The 6,872-nt window shown below is 39.2% G+C and overlaps 1 long non-coding RNA gene across 1 annotated transcript in view; it reads left to right on the top strand.

Annotated features, from left to right (window-relative positions):
• Nucleotides 1-5,946: 5,946 nt before the first annotated feature.
• LOC127526497 (uncharacterized) overlaps nt 5,947-6,872 on the top strand; it is a 7,332-nt gene continuing 6,406 nt past the window's right edge. The window contains exon 1 of the long non-coding RNA XR_007933999.1: nt 5,947-6,065. This is a non-coding gene — a long non-coding RNA (uncharacterized LOC127526497). The remainder of the gene's footprint in view (nt 6,066-6,872) is intronic.

The raw sequence follows: 6,872 nt of genomic DNA, 5'->3' as shown, positions 1-6,872 counted from the left end.
CGGCGTGAGGTTCGTTCATTTGACAGCATGTAGATCGGGGTAATTACATTGCAGGCATTCGTAGTCTGATTCACAATCTGATTGTATGGGTGGTTACCTACCAGGTAACGCTTGTGGTTGGTGAGCAAGTCGGCTAACTTCTGCCACGGTGCCCTCTTTCAGTTGCGAGAAGCAGATCATACAATGGTTGAAATAGTTTAATATATATAGCAAAATCACCGCGCTTCGCAGGGGCGAATATGGTATTGCAAATGGCAGCGTTTCTATAAACTTAAAGTTACGGTTTATACCGTGCCTTGTTTCATATTCTTTTCCTACCTTATCAATTGTGTAATGTGTTTTTTGAACAGGTTTGATTAATGGAAGTTATCACTCCTGCTGCGTTCACTCACTTCACGTGAGCCACTCTCTTGTGTGATGTTGCGATGTCCACGGGTTTATTTAATGTTAGCTAAGACCCGGCAGTTAAAAGTTTCTCGCTACAGCAATTTTAACTCTGTTACAAAGTGATGCAAACTGTCGTTTATACCTCATGTCTTCTCATTAAACTTGTATCTCGCGAATATGGCATTGCAAACGGCAGCGGGAGCGTTTCTATAAAGTTAAGGTTACGGTTTACACCGTGCTTTTTTATACCTCATGTCTTCTCATTAAACTTGTATCTCGCGAATATGGTATTGCAAACGGCAGCGGGAGCGTTTCTATAAAGTTAATTTAGACTTATGGTTTACACCGTGCTTTTTTATACCTAGTGTCTTATGAAGATGCTTGTGTGCGTCACTCACTCGCTTCTTATTGTTTCGCTGCCTTGTCAATTGTGTAATGAATGTTTTCTTCTGCACTCTTTGGGGCTCCTCCTTCTTTTCTACGTACTGAGTTCACAGTCAGTTCACGTGATTACGTGGGAGGCGTGATGACGCGACACGCAACTCAGTCTCCTACGGCCATCTTGCTGCCTACCATTACAGTATATGGACAAAAAAGAGGTTCCAGTTATGACCATTACGCGTATAATTTTGAAATGAAAACTGCGAGTTCACAGTCAGTTCACGTGATTACGTGGGAGGCGTGATGACGCGACACGCAACTCAGTCTCCTACGGCCATCTTGCTGCCTACCATTACAGTATATGGACAAAAAAGAGGTTCCAGTTATGACCATTACGCGTATAATTTTGAAATGAAAACTGCCTAACTTTTGTAAGTAAGCTGTAAGGAATGAGCCTGCCAAATTTCAGCCTTCCACCTACACGGGAAGTTGGAGAATTAGTGATGAGTCAGTCAGTCAGTGAGTGAGTCAGTCAGTCAGTCAGTGAGGGCTTTGCCTTTTATTATTATAGACTAGCAAAATACCCGCGCTTCGCAGCGGAGAAGTAGTGTGTTAAAGAGGTTATGAAAAAGTAAAGGAAACATTTTAAAAATAACGTAACATGATTGTCAATGTAATTGTGTTGTCATTGTTATGAGTGTTGCTGTCATATATATATACATATACACATATACACACACATATACACACATATACAGATATATTATATATACATATACACATATATTTTTTATATATATATTTTTTATATATATACACATACATACATATACACACATAGATGCACTTACAATAACATAGAAATCAATATAAACAACATTAACATCATTATCATATGAGAATATGAAGTAATATATAAGAAGCACATTTCCTATAAATATAAATTATTAAACAGTAAAATCGTCTTCTATAATTTGCTACCGTGGCTTTTCGTTGGTCTGTCCAGGATTTTAAATCACCTGTAGCTTGCAAACCGTTTCACCTATTGACTTGAAATGTGGTACACATATAATACGTCACGTCTGCTATCCGCTTTATGGGTGATGATTGTATTACTCTTTTTATGTTTATTTTATTTTAGAATCAACTCCTATCTGCGCACACCAGGGCGGCCGTGGGCAGATGCGTATGGTGTATTCACTCCATGTTATCGTGCATTGCGCTGTCACTGGTATTTTGATAAAAGAATTTGAACAATATATAAGAAGCGTATAAATTATTAAACAGTAAAACATTAACATTTAAGAAGTAAAGTTACATTGAGTACTACTGCAGTGCCTTCGGGTATACCTCATTTTTTGTTTGCCCATTACATGCTTAAATGTATACATTTTTTGGTGTACCTACCTGAGAACACGCGACATATAACCGAGCGTGGGAGAAGCATGGATTTTAAAATGCGTTGAGTTCATCTGCTGGTCTCCCTCGTGGAATAACTGGTAATGTTTGACTAAAATGTACAGCGAGTAAAACGACATTACCTCCTTTTTTTTTTTTACGATCTCTGAGATCTTGCTTTTTTCGGTTCAAGGCTTCATAAGCTCTTTTATGTGCCATGGTGTACTTAATAAGTACTAATTATCCCAAACCATCATCTTTGAATGTTGCAAGACTTTCGCCTTGTATGTAGATCGGGGTAATTACATTTATTGCATTCCTAGTCTGAATCACAATCTGATTGTATGGGTGGTTACCTGGCACTGTAGGGTTGCCACCCGTCCTTTAAAATACGGAATCGTGCCGCGTTTGAGAATGAAATTGCGCGTCCCGTTTTGAATCAATACTGGACGGGATTTATCCCGTATTTTTTTTATCATTTTTTTTTTAAAGCAGCGTGTCATGCAAATCATCCCACACGCATTTTATGAGGATGCCTCCTTTCCTACTTTTGATTGGGTAATACTTGATGTCATCGTTAGTTTGATTGGTCTTTTTAACTGTCCAGTGAGGAGGGCGTGTCTTTTAAGTAGAGTCTGCAAAGTGTTGGCACTGAGATGTGGCGTCAGCGCCATAGTTGAAGCCCCTAACGTTGCGGTCAGCAAGTCGGCTAACATCCGCCATGTGCCATCTTTCAGTTGCGAGAAGCAGATCATAGAATGGTTGAAACTGTTGCCCCTAACGTTGCGCCACGGCGTGTGGTTCGTTTATACCTCGTGTCTTCTCATTAAACTTTTATCTCGCGAATATGTTATTGCAATCCGCAGCGGGAGCGTTTCTATAAACTTAATTTAAAGTTACGTTTTACACCGTGCTTTGTTTCCCTTATGAACATGCTTGTATGCTTCACTCGCTCCGTTCTCAATTGTTTAATTAATTTTTTGCTCTTCGCTGTTTCCGGCTCTTCCTCCATTTCCCCCTACTTCGTTCTTTTATCTTGCGAATATGTTATTGCAATCCTTAACGGGAGCGTTTCAATAAACTGATTGAAAATAGTTTTGCATTTACCTTTTTAGTAAAAGGCGAGCTTTTAAGCCTGAGAAATCACCCCGTAAATGCACACGTTTAATTGCACATGTGTTAATATGTATGGTTACACAGTATTAAAAGACAGTGAACAACGTCAGTTACCTTTGTTCCCGCGTTTGATAAAAGGTGAGCTTTTAAGCCTGAGAAATCACCCCGTAAATGCACACGTTTAATTGCACATGTGTTAATATGTATGCTTACACAGTATTAAAAGACAGTCAAAAATTAACGTCATTTACCTTCGTTCCCGCGTGTGACTCGTGCTGTAAATCTCTTCCTTGTTTTTAGTTCACGTGATTACGTAGGAGGCGTGATGACGCGATACGTGACTCCGCCTCCTCCATTACAGTGTATGGACAAAAAATATGTTACAGTTATGACCATTACGCTTTGAATTTCGAAATGAAACCTGCCTAACTTTTGTAAGTAAGCTGTAAGGAATGAGCCTGCCAAATTTCAGCCTTCCACCTACACGGGAAGTTGGAGAATTAGTGATGAGTCAGTCAGTCAGTCAGTCAGTGAGTGAGTCAGTAAGTGAGGGCTTTGCCTTTTATTATTATAGATAACTAATGAAAGTCCCAAATTCAGTGTCTCTGAAAATTAGAATATCAATTAAGACCAATGCAAAAAAAGGATTTTTAGAAATGTTGGCGAACTGAAAGGTATGAACATGAAAAGTATGAGCATGTACAGCACTCAATATTTAGTTGGGGCTCCTTTGGCCTGGATTACTGCAGCAATGCGGCGTGGCATAGAGTCGATCAGTCTGTGGCACTGCTCAGGTGTTATGAGAGCCCATGTTGCTCTGATAGTGGCCTTCAGCTCTTCTGAATTGTTGGGTCTGGCGTATTGCATCTTCCTCTTCACAATACCCCATAGATTTTCTATGGGGTTAAGGTCAGGCGAGTTTGCTGGCCAATCAAGAACAGGGATACCATGGTCCTTAAACCAGGTACTGGTAGCTTTGGCACTGTGTGCAGGTGCCAGGTCCTGTTGGAAAATGAAATCTGCATCTCCATAAAGTTCGTCAGCAGCAGGAAGCATGAAGTGCTCTAAAACTTCCTGGTAGACGGCTGCCTTTACTTTCATCAGAGAACATAACTTTGGACCACTCAGCAGCAGTCCAGTCCTTTTTGTATTTAGCCCAGGCGAGACGCTTCTGACGCTGTCTCTTGTTCAAGAGTGGCTTGACAGAAGGAATGCGACAGCTGAAACCCATGTCTGCACGTGGTGGTTCTTGAAGCACTGACTCCAGCTGCAGTCCACTCTTTGTGAATCTTCCCCACATTTTTGAATGGGTTTTGTTTCACAATCCTCTCCAGGGTGTGGTTGACCCTATTGCTTGTACACTTTTTTCTACCACATCTTGTCCTTCCCTTCGCCTCTCTATTAATGTGCTTGGACACAGAGCTCTATGAACAGCCAGCCTCTTTAGCAATAACCTTTTGTGTCTTGACCTCCTTGTGCAAGGTGTCAAGTCAGCAGTCTTCCCCATGATTGTGTAGCCTACTGAACTAGACTGAGAGACCATTTAAAGGCTTTTGCAGGTGTTTTGAGTTAATTAGCTGATTAGAGTGTGGCACCAGGTGTCTTCAATATTGAACCTTTTCACAATATTCTAATTTTCTGAGATACTGAATTTGGGACTTTCACTAGTTGTCAGTTATAATCATCAACATTAAAAGAAATAAACATTTGAAATACATCAGTCTGTGTGTAATGAATGAATCTAATATACAAGTTTCACTTTTTGAATGGAATTACTGAAATAAATCAACTTTGTCATGATATTGTAATTTTATGACCAGCACCTGTATATGTGTATATGTATATATGTATGTGTATATATATATATATATATATATATATATATATATATATATATATATATATATATGCCATAATAAAATCTTTTTTTTTTCTGCCATAGTGCATCTTGTAATCTTGAGAGCAAAAGTGAAAATTACTTACTCAATCAACCTCCCCAATAGTGCTAGACCGTTGTCAGTGTGCTCTCTGATTAATAACATTTTTATGTATGGTTATTCTTCTTGTTTTATAATAAAGGAGCTATAAGTCTGGGCGGCACGGTGGCACAGTGGGTAGCGCTGCTGCCTTAGCGGTTAGGAGACCCGGGTTCGCTTCCCGGGTCCTCCTAGCATGGAGTTTGCATGTTCTCCCCGTGTCTGCGTGGGTTTCCTCCGGGTGCTCCGTTTCCTCCCACAGTCCAAAGACATGCAGGTTTGATGCATTGGTGATTCTAAATTGTCCCTAGTGTGTGCTTGGTGTGTGTGTGTGCGCCCTGCCCAGGGTTTGTTTCCTGCCTTGTGCCCTGTGTTGGCTGGGATTGGCTCCAGCAGACCCCCATGACCCTGTAGTTAGGATATAGCGGGTTGGATAATGGATGGATGGAGCTGTAAGTCACTCTTGTTTTCTACAAAGGTTTTCCACTGTTGCATAACAAGCCAAAAACAATATTAAACTCTCTTGCTCTTTATAAAAGTCCTGGGTGATTATTCAACAGCTTTGTGTTGTCTGTCCAGGAGATGTGAATGTTAGCATATTTTATGCTTGTGATGCATTTTTTTAACCTTTTAAATTTTAATTTAATACATTTAATTTAAATAGTTTTAATAAATGCTACTTTTTTATTTTGTAGTATAATATGGAATTTATTTGATTTTCTAGGTGCTTTCTCCAAAGACAAAGGACCTTGGATTATTAAACCAGTGGCTTCTTCTAGAGGAAGAGGGATATATCTTGTCAGCAATGTAAATATACTTAGTACTCTTCTTTAAGTGTTTATTTCTTGTTCCAAGAACTGATGTGTTTTGGCATTCTAAATAGTAATTATTAGATTCTAATTCCAATATACAGTATAACATTTCAAATGGCTTTTGTAGGACAATTAATGCAATTATTTATATTACTAAACCAAGTAATGTGTTCCAGTAATTACATTGAAGTTTGTATACTGGCGAATACTTGCCTGTGCCTAACTTAAAAAGATGTTTACATTATTATGTTTTAGTGTTTTGTTTTTTATAATGATCATACCTACAAACTTCATATTATAATATCTGGGTTCGAGAAGTGTTTCTGAAGCTTCTGGCACAATACTGAAGATATATTACATGTCTTTTACAGTATTTTTCAACTGTAAGGGCCCCAATTAACAGCTTCAGGCGTAATAAAGGCTATATATACAGTATGTCTGTATGTGTATATATATATTAGGGGTGTGATATACTGTATTGGCAGCAAATGAACAGTCAGTTCTTGAAAGTGAAGTGTTTGAGGTAGGAAAAACAGGCCAGGTTCCAAGTGACTTTAACAAGGAACAAATTGTGATGGATAGATGATTGAGTCAGAGTATCTCCAAAATGGCAGGTCTTATGGGGTGTTTCCAGTATGCAGTGGTTAGTACCACCCAAAAGTGGTCCAATGAAGGAAACTCGTGAATCAGAAAGATGGTTATGGGCACTCAAGGCTCACTGATGTGCGTGAAGAGCAAAAGCTAGCCCATCTGGTTTGATCCCACAAAAGAGCTACTATAGCACAAATTGCTGAAGAACATG

Source organism: Erpetoichthys calabaricus, unplaced genomic scaffold (genome assembly GCF_900747795.2).
Source record: "Erpetoichthys calabaricus unplaced genomic scaffold, fErpCal1.3, whole genome shotgun sequence".
Classification (NCBI taxonomy): Eukaryota; Metazoa; Chordata; class Cladistia; order Polypteriformes; family Polypteridae; genus Erpetoichthys; species Erpetoichthys calabaricus.
This window is presented reverse-complemented; position numbering and strand designations above follow the sequence as displayed.